The sequence below is a fragment of the Cavia porcellus genome, unplaced genomic scaffold (assembly GCF_034190915.1).
Source record: "Cavia porcellus strain 051 isolate PalLab524CR breed Dunkin Hartley unplaced genomic scaffold, mCavPor4.1 scaffold_26, whole genome shotgun sequence".
Lineage (NCBI taxonomy): Eukaryota > Metazoa > Chordata > Mammalia > Rodentia > Caviidae > Cavia > Cavia porcellus.
Window position 1 is genome coordinate 42691663 of NW_026947509.1, and position 18974 is coordinate 42710636.

Sequence of the window (18974 nt, forward strand, 5' to 3'; positions counted from 1 at the left end):
AAATTGGTTTTGCACTCCTCAAAAAAAATCCCAATCATTTTAATTGGATGTATTTATACAATTGTTCATAACAGGCATTTATAGAGTGTTATAAATAATCTGTGTTGGAATCATGGAAAATGAGTCATATGGTCATAAGTGACTATTTCCTGATGAATACAAATAAGGTAAAAATATAAGTGAAAAGAAACACCTACCAAGAGAACAAATGATATCTTTCTTTATCCTAGAGACATATTTCCCATACACCTAGTATATACATTCTCAGGTAAATCTATATGTAGATCACTGTCTGCACAATCTTAATTTACACTCAATCTCAAACTACTCTTTAGTGTAAGCCTCATCAGAACCTCAAGGAGATAGGTGTTGAGGTGACTTCTTTTTTTTTGTTTTTTTGTCTTTTTCCTTTTTATCGGTACCAGGGATCGAACTCACAACTGCCTGCTTGCAAGGCAGGTGCTTATGCCGCTGAGCTAAATCCCCAGCCCCTGAGGTGATTTCTCCAAAAGGTCTATCTTGATACATTGAAGCAGTTTGAAGAGTAGGGTGGGAGGGCTGAGAAAAATACCTCCGACTTCTTTCTCTGAGGGTCTTTTCTAAATTTTGCCTCCAAAGAATTTTCACTCAGTTGCCAACTATTTTCTCTGTGAAAAAGAGAACATCTTGGAGATAATTCTAGAAAATTTCAGCAGGCATGAAAATTATCAAAGTAACAGAATCCACTGCTTTGACTCATTAGGTTTTTTTTTTCCCCCCAATAAAAGGAGAGAAAGCAATTTTTACAGGCCATGTGGCTAGACTGACCTTGCAATTTTAAAAGTGGAAAATACTCTGGGTGGTGATATCTGATATAAAGACTATATTTTAAAAAGGCTTTTATAAGTTAATAACTGATTTGCATTCTTAATAAATCTCTACAGACGAGAAAAGAATGATCAAAGGAAACTGACATAACATCTTTTGTAACATCTTTTTCTTTAGAAAAAGCATTAAAATTTTAAACATGAATGTTAGATATGCTAAATATTTGTCCTGAGAGGAGGCCTACAGGGATATTACTATTGTCACACTAGAAATAAGGGAACAAGAAGCCGGTACCATGAGAAGGATGGCTTTGGAGAAAATGGACAAAACAGTAAGAGAATTTGTTTAAGGATTCAAGGGGCAAGTATGGAGGTCAGAGAAAGGAAAATGAAAGGGAAGGATTATGTTGGGGAACTGACCAGAGCCCTGTGGCCATAGGACTGGAAAAGCTAATTAAAAATTTAAAAATTATAAGGGAAACTCGAACAGTAACACTGGCATTAGTGCAGCTGTACATGCTTCATTCCCCTTGAGATCGTCCCCAGAGTGGAGTCATTAGATGGTTTTTGTTTGTTTATTACTCTTTTTCAAGTAGTGTCCAGCATGACCGGTGTGGTGTGGCCAACCAGTGGAGTCTGTAGGTGGACAAGATGAGCCCTAACTGTGTTGTCTTAGGAAGATAATGCTAGATATTTACTGCCTGTAGAGCACCAGGAAATGTTTACCCTGGGAATTACCTTGCAACTCTGGTAACTGTAATGTCTATAAGGAAGCATGGTTTTTAGTCGTGGCTCTGCTACTGATTTGCCACATGACCTTGGCCAAGTTACTTAAATCCATTAGTATACTGGGGTTTTTTGGTCTTTGAAACAGGAAGTGGTTTTTAAACTCTGCCTATAGTGCTCTAGAATACTGAGTAGCGCCTCGGGGTACCTAACGGCAGAAAGTAGGAGTGAAGTTCCATTGGTGACACTTCCACGTGCAAGTAATGAATTTCATACAGCGTGGGTCCAGATGTGATTTCCTATTATAAATGCCCTTCTGCTTTAAACACACTTGAAAATTAGTATGGAACAGAGAGCTTTTAAAGCTCTTTTTGTACAATTCAGTGTGACTCTCCCACAAAATATTCCCTGATGCTCCTTATACTAAGACAAGCACTTGAAGTGTAGGGAAAGGTCAGAGATCAACAGTGACAAAGATGCTGAGTGGAAAACATATAATTTTACAGAGTACACCCAGCACTTCCTGCTCATGTATCTGCAGCTGGTGACTAGGGAGGAGGGCAGGGGCAGTGTGGTGAGGTGGCACTCAGGTCTCAGATGACAGCAGCGGGGGACTCAGTTACATGACTTCAGCTGAAGATCCGCTGATGCTGGGCAGCTGGGATATCCTCCCTCATTTCTCCAGCAGGTAGCCTGGCCACATGGCAGGAGTTAGAGTCAGTAGATAAGCATGAACACCTCTTCAAGTCTCTGCTTGAGTCAACTTTGCCATCATTTTATTGGCCAAGTTATATGGTTTACCCAATGCCAGGGCAGCATGGCACCTCCAGAAGATGTGGATATGGAGCATCCTGTAATATATTCAGTTTACCACGGGGAAATCATGCACGGTGTTCTGGAAAGTAGCTACATAGACTGGGATGCAGAATTTGAACTGGCCAGTGCTAATCAGTCAATATGCTGATTTTATGAAAAGCACATGAATAAGAAGGAAATCACACTTTGAATGCACTTAAAATTCCCTTTTATTCTAAATCGCTCTTAAGTTTTTCAAGATTTTCTTCTAGGTATCAGGGAGGTTGTATCATTAATGCATTTAACATTTGAGATGCAAATGTTTGTGAAAAGCCTAGAGAGGAAGAATAAGAAATATTTCAATTGTGAATAACCTCAAGCCCGTTCTACTCACAGATGCGTGATGAGAGTGTGTGTGAGATGATACATTCTTAACCCTTTGGAGGGTAAAACTGCAGCTAAAAAACAAACAAACAAAAATTTACAAGTTCACTGCATCGTCTTTTACTAACGTGAAGAAATGGCAGCCCACAGCAGCAAGGGAAATCTGTCCATGTGTGAATAGTAATTTGATTGTGAGCATGGCAGTTCTCATGGGCTGACTTTAGACTCTCATGTAAATGTCTGCCAAGCATTCCCAAAGGTGAACTTTTTGATGAAGATGGGCAGCACTGCTCACATATAGCAGACCTGTGACCGCTTAGCACTGGGTGAAAGGAACAGCTCCCAGTGAAGCCTGATCCACGCTGGAGGTAAAATCCAGATCTGCCTACTCTGTGATTCCCTCAGGTGGCACCTGAACTACCAGCCAGAGCTATGGTTCCCCTTTTAGCTTCAACTTGAAACCCTAACCTACATACGGCACAGGGCGATCTGGGCTCACTGTCCAGAAGATGAGCAAGGTCAACCTTGCAGAGACTGAAGAGAACTCAATTCACTGCTGGACGTGGCTTTCAGGAATTGTGCAAGTGGAGGCAGAGGCTTCTCTGGATGGCTGTCTTCCAGGCTTCCTCCCCAAGACTTGTCCTGTGGGGTGTCACATCCAATTTCAGAGGCGTCAGTTAAGAGCCTGTACAATGCTGCTGGTGTCACCACTCTCAATAAGGAAAGTGTGTCCCTGCCACTGTGACGAGTGTGACCTTGTCATAGACACACACTGCAGTGGCTGCTCAACACCAGCCTCCACTTCTGCTTCTTTTTAGAGTCTCTGAGTGACAACTGTGGTCAGATGAAGGTGGAAAGGGAACAAAAACATGAACACAGTGATTTCCAACACATTTTTTTCCTTGTCTTGGGGCAAAAAATTACACTATTATGTCATTTTTGTGATGTGCTCATCAACAGGACTGAAAAGCTCGTTTGTCATCCTTCGGTCTGGTAGAAAATAAGAGTTTAAGGAATTCAGCTGGGCTGTCAGCGTTCTTCGCTGTCAAGAGAAACAGCCGAAGGAAAGCAGCGATAATGGAGGGCCAGTGAGGGATGCGGGTCTGACACCCACGCTGACGGCAGAAATCCACGGCACCATCTTCTGTCCCTTGCCATTCTGATCCAATTTGCTGGCGCTGCTTATCAGGTTCCTAAATATGCCACTTACGTCTGCAAAACAATAATGAAAACTGATGTTTGTAATTGTATCTGTGTGGTCCCCTTGACTCAGAACTAAACGGATTTTCAACCTAATGTTGCTAAATGAACCCTTGAAAATGTGGGACCTATTGCAGTGGAAAAGAGGGATTGCTGCCACAGCCTGACACGACAGGGACATCTCTGTCTCTGTGCATGATTGAAATGTTTTTGTCTGCCTCCTGAAACTGCTTTGCTGTGGTTTTAACTCTGTTTTGTGCCATGCTCCTTCCACTGGCTCTGCTCTGCTCATGGTGCCATCACGAAGAAAGGGTTCCAGATGGTGGAGGGACACTTGTGGACATTCCTTCTCCCCTCTCAGCCCAACTGCCTTCCGGGGGTGGCCAGCCCAGGGGTCTCTCTCACTGCAGAGCCTGAAGTGGCAGCCACTTACTGCCAAATGCTGCAAATTCTCGGATTCTTGGAATCCCCACCATCTCCTAACCTATGAGCTCAGTGTGGTGCCGTTATCCCAAAAACATCACTCCAGCATTAAAGGTTAGTGGAGCACACTGAGTATTTATTATGGGAACTGTTCAGTACGTTGTTGGGAGAATCCCTGCTTGGCGACTCTCACAATTCATTTATCATGCATTTTTCCTCTTCCCTTCCTCTAAAAATTCTAGCATCAATTGCTTTTACCATTGTGAATTCCTCAGACCACTTCTTTTGTCTCAGCCCACAGGGACCCTGTAGTCTCTTCTGGTCTTGCTTTTGGACTTGGTCCTTGCTGTAGAGTGACACCCTCCACCCAGGGTCTGGAACACGAAAGTGTTAGGTCTAGAAGAGGGGAGAGGAAGGAAGGGAAAGAGGTCCGTGGAAGGAGTGGAGTGGATGGCCGTGAAAGGAGTGGGCGGCAGTGGCTGCAAAGATAAGAAATATAAAATATAAGTAACCTTTATTTCGGGAATGTGGGGAGAGACCTCCCGGCCCCGGGGCGCAGCATCTCCACCCCGGGGCCGATGGTCTCTCTCTGGAACACACTCTCCCTTTCTCCTCCTCCTCCTCCTCCTCCTCCCCCCCCCTCCTCCTCCCTCCTCCTTCTTCTCCTCCTCCTCCTCCTCCTCCTCCTCCTTCTTCAACACGTGGAGTGAGGCCCATAGGTAACGTCTGTCTGGGGTGGACCCCAAGGGGCATTAGGGATGCACAGGTATTTCATTGGCACACGCTTGGCGCCAGAAACAGGTTCTTAGGGATGGGGGTATAGGGTTATAGGCAAATCTATAGGGGCGGGGGAGGCAGGAGCCCCCTAACTTGGCTGAGGCTTTTCCTGGTTAAAGTGTCCGGTCTGGGCCAGCAACTCTTTCAGAAAGGTCCTAGACTAACTTCTTGGGTCAAGGGAATAGGAGAATCACAAAAATCTGTCAGTTTCTTTCTTTTTGAAATTTCATTATGGTCCTGTGCCTCAGCTTCTCGCAGGTAGATTAAGCATAATGGCATGGAGCCCCGCGGCTCAGGGTTATCACTGAAATCAGCCAGGGGAGGGATGGAAGCCTTTCCTCCAGTGTGGAAGCACACGCAGTGCCGCATGTAAAGGCTATCTCTTTCCCTTGCTCACACAGCATTTTCAAAATGGTTATTTGCCATGATAACTTCTCTTCCTGTGCATGTAGATTACCTATTGCTGTACTGGCTAAGATTTGTTTTTGAGGCAATAACCGCCCTTAATGGGTTTTATAGTATATACTGTTACCTTTACTTTTGGGGGGAAGGGACAATGTTTTGGCCTGTCTGCTGTTTCCTATGGTACCCATCAAAACACTCTAAACATATTTATTGCTCAATAAATGTGGGACTTGGTGGCACCACCGGATTATGATATGGACTGTGCTTCACCCGCTTCCCAGACGTATTTGTTATTTCTGGCAGGACTTAGGTTCACTTTAGGAACCCCAGGAAATGATAGGGTGTAGATAATGAGGAAACCACTTGAAATGACAAGACCTTCCATTGATTGAGATTTAGATTCCTTGGGGGGAGAAAGACTTCACTTTATTTTTCCAGCAACAAATATACCTATTGTTATTTCTGGGCCTGCACTGCCGCAGTGAAACTTGGCAAAGATTTCTGTGATAGTCTATAAAATATAAATGATTCAGACAAGAAGAAAATGTTAATTCCCCTTAGAAGAAGTTTCTGTCCGACAGAGTTATATGTTTCTTTCTGATAAAGTTAAGCCTCAGCAGTATTTTCACCCTCACAGGTCTCCCTTCTCCAGTCGAAACTTCATAATTTCCAGGTAAACAAAAGGTTCCAACTCAAGAGTCTTAAGAGTAACACAGACTTTTCAAGTTTTGTGAAATTAGCCCTCTTGGTGCACAAATCATGCCTGTTTTTTGCCTTGTGTATCTCTGGCAAACTTCGCTAGTATTCTGATATGCTACTATTCTGTATTGGGTTTTTTTCCCACATGTAAGCTTTGATGTAGAAGAATCGTTGAAACATTAACGATCTTCCCTGAACTTCTGTATTTTTCAGTGGTTATTTCTTGTGTTGCTGTTGTGTGTCATTCAACAAATGATAAATCCTAGTCATGTGTCACATCTTGGGTTCAGGTGTAGCCACAATGAGAAGGAGTTCCTTTCCCCAGAGTCATTTTCACCTCTTTTGTTAAAGAGAGGGAGAGTTTGCCAGCAGACAGAAGGAGGCATTGAGAGGGAAATGAGAGGCAACCACTCCAGTCTACCTCTGTCTGAGCCCCTGAAAAGAGGGTGGAATAGGCCAGCTCTGAAAGGTCTCTGTAGCAAGCTGGCAGACACTTCTAGACATGTAAATGAGAATTATTTTCTCATGTGCCTCTCTTCCAACTACTCTCCACTCACCCCACCAAAAATGTAAAAGAGTTTCTATAATAACCTCTTTATCTAGAAAAATGATCCTATGAAAAGAAACCAGTAATGTCATTTTGCATGTATTTTGCTAATAAGTGGTATATAGTAAAGGTTAAAAATGAGAAAATATTCTCTAATCACAGGATCTAGGATCACATACTAATTTTGACATACCTCTTAATACGTTGTGTGCGCATGTGTGTACACACTTGTGCATATTTAGCATCAGCTTTAATTTGATTAAATGTTCACTTAAATGTAAACAAACAAGAAAACTGCTTGAAAATGCATTGCGACACCCACCCCCCCGCCCTCCACCACCACTGCTCCTAACTGCTGAAGAGAAAGAATTTTATAAACTGGATGCAGAGCGAGCTTTGAAGACATATTTTCAGAAAACTGGTAATTTTCGAGTTTCCTACAGCCAGAATTTTTAAATGGTAAGAAACAAACAAACAAAAAGAACAGAAGGCAGCAAAGGGTAGAGAAAATGGTTGAATAATCAGCTGCGTGGCTGACGCGGGCGGAGGAGGAGAGAGCAGGTCTATTAGACTGAAGCCCTATTCCAAGCAAAGTGGTCTCCAGCCGATGGGCCGCATGCCAGCAAGCGATAATAAAGGAGCCATGTAGGGCTGCAACATGGTGCTCCAGAAATACATTTTCCAATTAGCTGTAAGTGTTTATTCATCAAGACACAGCACAATACTTTGGGTAACTGAGTTGCACAAGCGGCTGTAATCGGCAGTTGAGAAGCATCAGAGCCAGTGTGTGGATGCCTGCTCCCCTCTTCCACCAAATAGTCCCCTAGTCGTGGAACTGCATCAGAGCACTGCTGGGATCCACAGGTCCGGCCTTTTCTACTCATCCAGCAATGGCAGAGATCTGTCTCGCAGAGCGACCCCTGTCTCCTGGTTGAGTTGAGGAAGAAAAGTTGAAATGGGTTCTAAAATGTTCTTTGGGCAATGTTGTTTTCTTTAAGCCTGAAAGGAAGCTAGAGGTGGTGGTGGGGAAGCAAACTTAGACGCGTTTTGAACAGATCTTCAGAAGAAGGGATTCAGCATAGGGAGCCCCACTACTCCCAGCTGGACAGGTCACAAACGGCCACTCACTGGCCTGGCCCCCAGAGGAGGGTCTGGGACAGCTCTTCTTAGCTTTCTTTCGATACCATACAATGGTGTGCTTTCTGACCATTACCCTAGAACAAGTTTCAGGCTTGATAAGAATCTCTAGTGAAAAGAATGATCCCAAAAGATATTTTCTGACCTTAAGAAAGAAACCCATCTGACTGACAGGCTTTCAAATTAAAAAAAAAAAATTTTTTTTTTTTGCATTTTTCCAGTGGCATAGGCTATGAAGGAAGATTTGAAAGGGTCTCCTGCCTTATTCTCCAAAGTTTCCAGGTATTTAGTGTGACAGCCTTGTGACCATTAAATCAATTTCTATGAGAGTCCCCAGAGGTAATGCTGCAGAGTCTTCAAGGAGACTAATAAGGAACCAGCAATTTATCTGAGAGGTTGCTGTGAGGAGAAAAATGTAACTTTGGCTCAAGGAAAAACTTTGTAGTGGAACTGCCCTCTTCTCACAGACTGAAAAGAGAATCTTAGAGTGGAGGAAGAAGTGTAGCCAAAATTAGGCTGTGAAAATACCTTTCAAATAGCATTACTCAACTCTTGAAAACACAGAGCTGTCATTAAAAAGAAATTTACTTCATTCATACTTTTCATTTCCAGAAGCAAAAACAAACCACAGATTTCTGGCCCATGAAGTTCAGAGTATATGAAGAGTTATAGGGACAATAACTAGGCATTCCGTTTACAACTTGAAAGTGAAAGCTAAATCACCACCCCATTGCCTTTGCTCATGTTTAATCCAGATAATTACAATGGGCAACTCCTTGGGAGAACCAGACTACTTTGGTGCCCCCCACCCCATAACTGAAGCAGCCTGCACCAGAGGCTGCACTGCCCGCCCACCCCCTTCTGCAGTCTTATCCAGTACCTTTATGTCCTCTGCACACAGCCAGGAAGATCACTGTGGAACCAAAAGGCCAAAGGGTTAGAAGGAAGGGCATGAAGTGTGCCTGGTTCCCAGGCAGCCTGGAGCTGGAGCTGCTCAGGAATCCCCGAGACACCTGTCCAGTGAAGCTCATCTTTCGGAGAAGCCCAGAGGGTCTGTGCTGGACAAAGTGGGCAGTGAGCAGATAGAGGGCAGAGAGCATGAAGTCGTCCAGGGAGTCTGAGCATCTGACACAATTGAGAATTCAGTGCGCAAGGCTGGACCATGGCAAGGTTGGGATTTACAAACCAGACAGTGTTCCTGGGGGCTGTTGGTGACTCGTGAAGATCTCCAGCTGTCTCTACATTGTAGCACAGAGTCAGGTTAGTGGCCTCTGTCCTCTAGCACAGCTGCCTTCCAGGTGTCATCTGTCCAGGTCAGCACTCACCAAGGGTCGGTTGTTAGGGCAATGGTCTCGGTATACACAGGAATATGAACCATGGGGAGACTCCAAGCAGTGCTGGCCTCCCGAGCTTGCAGCCAAGGCTGAGGGTCCTGTACTCAGGAAGGCCCCACATTTAATGTAAAGCTGTCACTGACATTTTGAAATTCTTGACAGTTTTTGTGACGGGGACTCACATTTTCATTTTGCTCTGGGCACATGGACCAAGGCATTGGTACTGGATCCAAGGCTGCCTTTCTGCCTTCTGCTCCCCTAGATGTTGACTGTACCTTCCCTCAGGACGGGGGAACTTCAGGGCTTAAATAAAGCAAGAAGCTCTTCATGAAAAATGGAAAGAAGCCACCAGAAGCTGGTATGGTTTTCTCGAGACATGGCCAGCCTGGTTGTGCAGAATGAAAATCAAATGAAGCTGCTCCCCATGGTAATTGGGGCCTATTGATTTGAAGGTCAGGCAGGTGTCTTGCTAATTAATTGGGTAAATGTCATTCTTTTTGCTCTTCAAATGGATCTAGACTTTGCTCTCCCAGGAAATACCAAGATTTGTCCTTGGGAAGGGTTCAAGTCGCGTTGTGTTATTGAAAAAAACAACTGAGGTCTTCAACCTAAGAAGAGGAAAGGAATATTTTGGCTCATGGTTTTGAGGTTCCAGATGTTCCAGGCTGTGATCTGTCTGTCGGCTTTGTTGTTTTTGAAGCTCTGATGAGGCAGCACAGCAAGGGGGAGTGTGGGTGGAGCAAAAGAGTTTGCTGCATGGCAGGAAGCAAAGGAAAGTCATGGAGGGCATGGCGGGGTGTATAGTCCCCTTCCAAGCACATCCTCAATGACCCAAAGAACCCCAGCCAACAGAGTCACTCTGGAGACCAATCCTTTAACACCTGGGCCTTCGGAAGACATTTATGATCCAAACAAGAGCAAGAAGTTATTGAATACAATAGGTCAACCAATAAGTGACCTATCATTTGTGGGACTTGGAAAAGGAATCAAGAGTTCACATGGAAACTGACCCTGCATCATGGGCCTAAGAGATCTTCAAGCCTCAAATCAGGTACTAACAGAAACAATCTCAGAATGACAACTCTGGGTCACAACTCAGCGTAACACTTGTAGTCTCAAGTTCAGGAGGTTATTTAAGTGGTAAAGAACATAATGGTTAGGAGTTTCTAAAAGGTGGCCTCTTCAGTGAGGTTCTAGGGAAGTGTCCAACTTAATAGAAATGTCATTCGTTAATATTCTCATATTGAAAGTCCTTTCTCAAATTGCCCTGCTGTTCGTTAGAAAGTCTGCATATCTGTTCTATGGTCTTATGAAGATGGAAGGGTTGGACAAAGAGTGAGTAGGGAATTTCTACTTCCATCTCTGTCCAGTCTTTGCAGGACCCAGAGTTTCCATCCATCCCAGGAACCCTGCTGTACGAGTAAAGAGATCGTGGATGGCCTTGGATTTGCTGCTCCAGTTTTGGAGATGAAGGTCAATTCCCAAGGGGACTTACACAAGAGCCATAAAAACAAACTAGCAGAACCCTCTGTGTTAGCTAGGAATCTCTATTCCCAAATGGGGAAGGGGAGCTGCTGAGCTTTCAGATTAAATACTTTATCCAAGAGGACTAAAAGCCTTACCAATGTTCCTTCTGACCTATACAGTTCATGAGCCAAAACCTTTACAGCATATAATGAAAGCATCATATATCCACTCTAGACAGACCACCTATAACTAAGTATGAAACAGGCACAATAGATAAAATAACTATAGTAGTTGGTCATATATTATAATTTAGGGACTTCAACATGTAAGGTAATATTCTGATAATAATAACATAATTGCTATTGCACTGTGTGTTGATTTGCATACATGACAAGTGGTGAGCGTGATGATTAATATTGTTTTAGAAAGTCAGATCAAGTTTTTTGATGTTTTCTTCCACTTGGCTCCTTTGTGAGCATTTTTCATGAAGGATGCTAGCCTTGCTGCTTGGCCTCAGCCTTGCCCCTCTCCTACTCTAGTTCTGGAAGCTGAGTCCCATCACAGGAGTTCCCTTACAGACAGGTTGGCCTTGGTCCACAGGAAGCACCAGCAAGAAAGAGGGCAAGAACAGACAGGTCGAGACTTCATTCCCTGATCAGTCCCACCCTCTCATCTCTGTCACATTTGGGATCTCTCTGGGAGCCCAGTGCCTACCAGGCGGCGCCCGCTTCTCCAAGGCTGCAGCTTTCACCAGGCCCTGGCCCCCCGGCTTCTTCCTCTCTGTGTGTCATGACTTCCTGCTGTTGCTGACCTCCTGGGGCCTGTATGGCTTTACATGCTCCCTGCAGACCGGCCCTGCCCACTCCTGCACTATCCTTTCTCAAGTCTCCCACGTGAACCCACCTGGACAGAGGCTCTGGCAGGCTTTTCCTCATGGTGAATGCAGACCTCTCCCCCTCTGTCTTGCTCCCCCACTTACACTCAGGAGGCTGATGAAGCTGCACCCCACACGTGGGATTCTGCCTGACCAGAGCCCCACATGCGTCCTCTCCATCACCTCATTTGTTTGAGTGCATGTTCATGTTGTTTTCCAAGATTCTTCTTTCACTCCAGATCTTCTCCCTGTCTTTCTATCCCAGCTGTAATACACTGCTCATTTCGAGAGTTTTGAGCACCACAGTTCTACAGCCAATTTCAACACACAGGGCTGAGGACACTACAAGTAAGTGTCTGTGGTTCCAGGCCAGCATTAGAGACAGGCGAGATGTCCTCTCTCTGGACTCTCACTCCACCCTCCTTCTAGCACAACCCTTGTGCTCCCCTCCAGGGGGGAGTGTGAGGCAGGGAAGGAAGAGGGAGGGCGTAAGGTCTGCCTTTCCCCAGGAGCTTGCACGAACTTCTCCTGGCCCCACCTCTGTGCTCATCAAGGTTTGAGCTGACCTTTGCTTCTCCCATCAGGCAAGGTTTTCTTTGCAATAGGAATCTTGCCTTCCACTTATGGATCTCCAGTGTCCAGTAACAGAGGCTTGACTCACAGTACTTGCTAATTGTTAAAACAGGTTTTTCCTTGAAGACTTTTAAGGACTCATTTGAAAGAAGAGAGATTATCATATTCCTCACAGGGCTGGACATGGCCTCGCTAAGTGTGAGAAAGAGCACACATAGCCTGCTTTCTGGAATCCACGTACTTTGAACTCATCAAAGCAAAGATGGTGGTGGATTATTACAGATTTTGAGTAGTTCTTTATCTGAGTGGTGTGGAGGGAATACTGCAGGCAGCATGTGCATATCTTTAATAAAGCAGGAAGTCTGTGGCTAGTCCCATGGCAAAGCTGCTGGGGAATGTTTGAGCCTCTGAGCAGAAGTGGAAAGCCTGGGTCTTGCCTTTAGCCTGGTACCCACCAGTCATCAGATTTGAGGCAATTTCTTCTCATCCTTTTCTGCCTTCTGATTTTACCTATACGGTAGAGATGATAACAACACCTTGAGCCTCCTCAGGACTGTTGGGAGAGTCTGGCAGGAGCACACAGTGGCCAGCATGCTGCCTAGTGAAAAGTCTCGGCCTACGATAAGGGTCCAGTACTTGGGTATTTTACAGTCCCCTTGCTGAGGCCAAGAGAGGCCTGGGCTGGGAGATGCTCTTTCCCCGGAAGAGCATGTGTACTTCAAGGGGGCAGGTGCGCTGATTTCATTCCAGGAGTTAATTTCGTGCACTCCAGAGGCCCCTGACATTTTCCAGCTCCACTTTGGGGGTGGTAGATTACCAGGGAATTTGTGTTCCTGCCTATGCAGATTCTCTCCTGCTCCCTAGAGCTCTTCCTCCCTGGTTTTGCTTCAGTGTGATTACTCACTAATCCCTTTCTCCTCCCTAGCTTACCTTTGACCAAACTCATGTGTTGGATGCCAGAACGACTCTGGTGAATGCAGGTCTGGGCTCGGCACATTAGGTTGGAAGCCACTTGAGACTTCTACCAGGAGGCATTCTTCATGTTTTCAAATGAAACCTCTTGTGCCATCAAAATGTCTTAGGCCAGATCATTTCCATATGTAGTTTCCCTCTCGCAGGGCTGTGCGTGTGTGTGTGTGTGTGTGTGTGTGTGTGTGTGTGTGTGTGTGTATGTGAGTGCGCATGTGTGAATTGGCTGCCTCTAGTACAATGACAGCTCATGGGTCAAAAACCCATTTGAGTTTGTTTGGATGAGTAAGAAATGATGGGAATTCAGAGTGCAAAAGACTATAAATATTACAGGGGTTATTCAAAATCTCATTTACTTTTAGTCTGACTACCTCTTTACATAATTTAAATTCCATTTGTAGCCACCAACGCTGGTCCTCTTAAAGAAAATAACAAACAAGCTACTGCTAAGGGAAATGCAAATTGGTTTGTTTGGTTCTTTACACTTCTGGGCAGTGAAAACACAAGCAATGGTTATTCCAAGGGTCTCATTGAATAAACAAAAATCTTCGTCATTCTTAGGAGCTGCTTTAAAGGTTAACCACTTTCTGAAGCATTCTTTGTGTCTAGAAACCAATTTTGTGCTCTTTTTATCCAGCTACAAAGTTCTTACAAACTAGTTAAAGTTTCTCACATGAATATATTTGCACTCAGAAAATAGAGGAAACAATTCCTTTGGGGGAAATTTGTTTGTTGTTTTTCAACAGTTACAGAGTCCTTGTAGCGTGCAGGGAGCGACATGCAGACTGGAGGCATTTGTGCTGGTGCCGACAGCCCAGGATTCTGCTAAGCCAGGGCCCTGGCCCTTAGCACACACACAGCAGTGAGGATGGCAGCGAGAATCTGCTGGAGAAGTGGCCTCATCCTACCAAATTCCCAGGCCCTTGGCCCTTCCTTCCCGAATAATATTTTCCAGCAGTTTATTTCCTGCACTCACTCAGAAGTGCCCCATTCCATGTAAATTCCCACTCACCCTTTATTTACCTTAGATAATGAATGATTATGTGTAAGCCAAGATGATACTCTTGACTGTGTCTCCTAAAATACCACCAAAGTGAACTAATATTGTCCAGTGCCCTCAGTCTACATGGGGACCGGACCTGAACAGGATCTCAGCATTGTAGATATCTTCTGCCTAATCCTTAAGATGAAAAAAACATTCCTACTATCCAAAACCTAAAATACCAAAAATTCAGTATTTTCATACACAGGGATAACCCAGTCCTTAACAAGGAATCTTTTAACTATGAGATACTTACTGGGCATTTAAAGTGGAATTTGATGATAGAAATCTCACTGGAAGAATGTGTGATGGTACATTTGTACCACAATTTCTTAATTTGTAAATGTCTTATATTAGCTAGTTACCAAGTCTTTGCCAACTAGCAGTGTTTTAGGGTTTCAACTTGGAATTGCCAAGCAAGAGCAATGTGCATAGCTCAGATATGGATTTGTCTTTCTTAAACAGGGCCTTGACAGTTCAGAAGGAATTGTCAGCCTCACAAAATGGGGCCCCTTCCTATTTAATCATCACATAACATTTCATTTATGCATAACATTTCTTTTAGCTCTAATGATTTACTGAACTTCTAAAAAATTGGTCCAAAACAAGTGTACTTGGGTATATAGTATTTCAAAATAAACTGTATTTGTTCCTAATACAGCATTTCTTGGTGCTGCAAACAAAATTGTGATTATACCTCACATTGGCCCTCCAGTGAGGTCAGAACAGAAGTTAGAAGCCCTGACAGCAAGGATTGTTGGTGGGGTGTAACCCAATGCTCCGCTAATTGGAGCCAGAGATGCGGGCGTAGAAGAAGCTACCTTGGCCCAGGTGAGAGCTAGAGCTTGAGGAAATGCCCTGGCTGATGCTGGCACACCCGTGTACAAAGAAGAGGCCTTGATGTCTGCTCTGGGCTATGGCAGGGTCTTTTGCTCCACCTGGACGGCCAGCAAAACAAAACAGAACATAACTGTGAAAATCCAGCCAAGGTTCTGATTCCTAATAACCTGAAGAAGTGAAATCAGCTAAGGTCTGGCCCCACTTGGATACAAAATCCTTCAATAGCAAAGTTCCTAAATTGCCTTTCAGACAAAGCCTCTAGAATCCCATGAAGAGTGGTGGGAACATGTACAGAAACCAACTCCTTTGGGCAATAACGTTTTTCTAAATTTTTATCTTTACTGTTGCTTGTTTGATATTACAGCCTCCAGATCTCCTGAACAGACTTTGTAACTCACCCTGCAGAGAAGCACATGGCCTATGAGGTCTGACAACCCTATCTGCTTGTGCAAAAGAACAGTGAATATCTTACTTCTTAACATCCATCATATTCAGCTTTCCCTTCTGCTCCCTTTGCATAAATTCTCACCCTAGGAACCAATCCAGGAGGCTGATTTGACCTCTTTTCTGCCCTCGATCTCCTTGCTGCTTGAGGGGCAATAAAGTTTAAAAAACATGGTGCCATGGTCTGGGCTTCTGTGTGTGTTGGGCCACGGACCTTTTGTTCCATATCAGAAACATTTGCTTCCTTGCAAAGGAAGGCAGAGATGTACCACACCTATTAATCTCCAAAGGCAGCCACTGCAAGATAAAATTTAAGCATGCAATGCAATAAAATTTTCACGTGTAACCACCCTACTGTATCAGTTAGGATGCATGTGGCTTCTTTTTTAATTCTCTTGGAACCTCAATTCTGAGCATCAGATCTTCATGCAACAGTGTCCTAAAACAAGAAGAAAGGTTGAGACTGTTGTCCATGTCTCTTTTCCCTCTACCTCATTGGCTAGAATTGGGTCACATGACCAGCACTAAGCCAATCCCTGAAAAGGGGAAAGATTTCTGCCATAGGTTTAGATCAATCATTGTTCCAGTTGGACAGAAGCAGGGAAGAGGAACTGTCAGTTTCCTAAAAAACATTGTGTTTTGCTATCTGAATGTAATTAGGATTTTAACTTTTACCCTAATAGGACACAAAAGGACAATCACAAGCTTCCAAAAACATAGCCTCTTAAACCAAATTGAAGCAATGTAGCTCGATCGATGAATGGTAAATTGCAGAGATACTGTCCTGTGTTGTTTTGTCAAAGGACTCACTCCCTGCTAAGTGTCCTTGGGTGGTTGTCAATGGCTCAAGCCCCAGTTGTGTTTCTATCAAAGGAAAAGAGTGTCATTTACCTCCTTCTAGGCTCTCAGTTGGTTGTATGATGATTAAAGGAGCTTCATAAGGCCTATGAATTTCTCAGATTAAAGTATAAAGTGCTGACTTTTTTTTGGATGACACCAGTGTCAAATCGCTGAACACAAATCGGCATTATCTTACTTCTCAAAGTGGCTTGGAATTTACAAGTACCAAGTATGAACTCCTCTCTTGAGAGGTCTGAGTTAATTCCTTGACTCTCACTTCTCCCTTCCTTGGCTTTTCTGCTGCGCTTGGGCTGTTATTTCTGTCTCACATCCCAATTCCCCCCAAGTTTGTAGCACCAAGGATTTGAGTGACTGGTTGAGGTAAAAGCATTATGAGGGAGTTGAGGAATGGAAGAAGGAGGACAGCTAAAAAAATCCATTCTGGTTCCCTTTCCCAAATTTCGAACCCACTATTTTAACACTTACACTTGATTGTTAAATGCCTTCATTGTGATTTAAGCGGTACACTGTGCATCCTTTACGGCAAGATTTCAACCCAATATTCTCTGGTTTCCAAACCCACCCATAGTACAGGGATCTATCCAAACAAAAGAGACAGAGCATGGCTAAGCTGTTCTGTTTTATCTCCACTGGTCTTTGTGTTTTTTAGATTTTCCAGTTAGAGATATAATCCAGTGCAAACACAAGCCCATTGCTGCTACATTTATTTTTACTTATTCTTTGAAACAAACAGACTAGTCTTCATTTAAAGATATGGAAAGCAAAAGTTTAAAATATAAGAAAGGAAGCTTGGAGTAATTTAAACCAAAGATATATCAAATGGTGAGCCTAAAATGAAACAAAGTGAATTTAAAACTCCAAAGCTTAAGACAAAATGAAAACCCGCTGGCTTATATAACTCTCTGCTAAGTTTTTTTTTTTTTTTCCTTTTCTCTGTCTTTTGGAAGGCTACCCTTTCCAGCTGGAAAGTTAAACTGCTAGCTTTTATTTATTTCAAAAAGATATTTAATCATGTGTATTATCTTAACTTTGCTTGGTATAAGGCACAGAGCTTGATTAATTATGTGGTCAATCATGTTGCTCCTTCCTGAAGGAATAAAGAACAACGAAGAAGAAAATATCTTTAACCCTGATTTTGCATACAGTAATATTATCAAGCTAATCAAATGCTTCCTAAAACAGATTTTTTAAAATAGCTATGGTATGTTACCTTGTTGTGTCTACAGGAAAATCTTTCCTACAAGTAACTAAGCGAAAAGAAAAACCTTGTTGTGCACTCCAGTTCCTCACGTGTGTTGTTCACCCATATGGTGCACCAATCTGCTTTTGGGCCTTATGGTTTGGTTAGTCACCTCCAGACCTTCTCCCTTCCTTATCTGTGGCTGATTTTAGAGGAGAACTTATTCTTTAGCTAATGTATTGCAATGAGGCTACGGATTCACATGGGCATGGGTTCAAATCTTCCTTCAGCCACTTAGCAGTGGGAGCCTCAGGCCACTTCAGCCTCTGTTCTGTTCTGGTAAAGTGGAGATAAAACTTCTCTCATGGTTAGCACATCAGGTCCTGCTGACCCAGTCCCCTCAGGAGCCAGCCATCTGTCCTCCTCCTGCTTTTCCTCCCTGCCTCTGCTGTTTGTCTGTCGGTGTCTGTCACCGACAGTGATTACCACACTGCCCACTCCTGACCTCCTGCCCCTCACTGTGCTCCAGCATCCTTCCTATCATGGAGAAGGGGGACTCAAACCAAACAGTGACACTTACCTTACTGAATGTCCTTTGAGACTTGACCTTGCACCAGGACAAGTGGAAATCCTCTTACATCACTCATCCAGCTCTCTTCTGGGCCCCACCTGTTCTCTCCTGGCTTTCACCAGGCTCCAAGCTCTCTGTGTGTGGCCACAGGGAACTGTCCTACTCAAAGAGCATCACAGGCTGCCTCCAGATCAGACCTTGGCCCAGGTTTATTTCTGTTTATTTCTTCCCACTGCTGCTAAGCTTGTACCATCTTTGGGCCCCCTGTGACTGTCACTTTGGTAGAGCAACCCTCCATTCCCCAATTCTAGCTCTAAAGATGCACAAGGAAATTTTCCTCCTGGAAGTTGGCTTATACCTTCGACACTGTTAGAGCTTACATATTTCTTGTCTTCCTACTCAGCGTGAGGGCGTCTCCATGAAGGAGACATCATTTTTTTTTTAACATTTTGCTATCTTTAAAGATAAATTCTATCTCATAAAAGTTACTTAAAAACTATAAAATGAACCAGAGGCAGTGTTGGCATATCAGTAATTTTGCCTACTCAGGAACTGAGGTAGAAGAATTGCAAGTTCCAGGCTAGCCTGGCAGCATCAGATCTCATTTCAAAAAAAGAAAGAAAAAAAAAATGTGTGTATTTTACATAGCATTGTGTGCAGTATATAATATCCAAAGTACAATGGCTCTTGGGTTTCGTTACCTATAATACTATGTATATAATAAAAACAGGAATGAGTTAATATTTTTCATGCTTTGTGTGGATTAAACAAGATTAAATGGGAGAAGCACAGAAAACACTACATCCACGCAATAAATGGCAATCTTTGTTATTGTTACTGCTGCTGCTATTATCCCTATGTTGCCTCAACACCACTGCAAAGCGTTGTGCTTTTAGGTACAATTCTACAATTCTCTCCTC

At 43.7% G+C, this 18974-nt stretch overlaps 1 long non-coding RNA gene across 1 annotated transcript; it reads right to left on the minus strand.

Annotated features, from left to right (window-relative positions):
- Positions 1 to 2539: 2539 nt before the first annotated feature.
- Positions 2540 to 18418, minus strand: LOC134473147 (uncharacterized). The gene is made up of 3 exons (XR_010043240.1): positions 18064 to 18418; positions 4593 to 4813; positions 2540 to 3923 (listed from the first exon to the last, which is right to left on the minus strand). It is a non-coding gene; the product is annotated as an uncharacterized LOC134473147 (long non-coding RNA).
- Between the last annotated feature and the right edge of the window lie 556 nt (positions 18419 to 18974).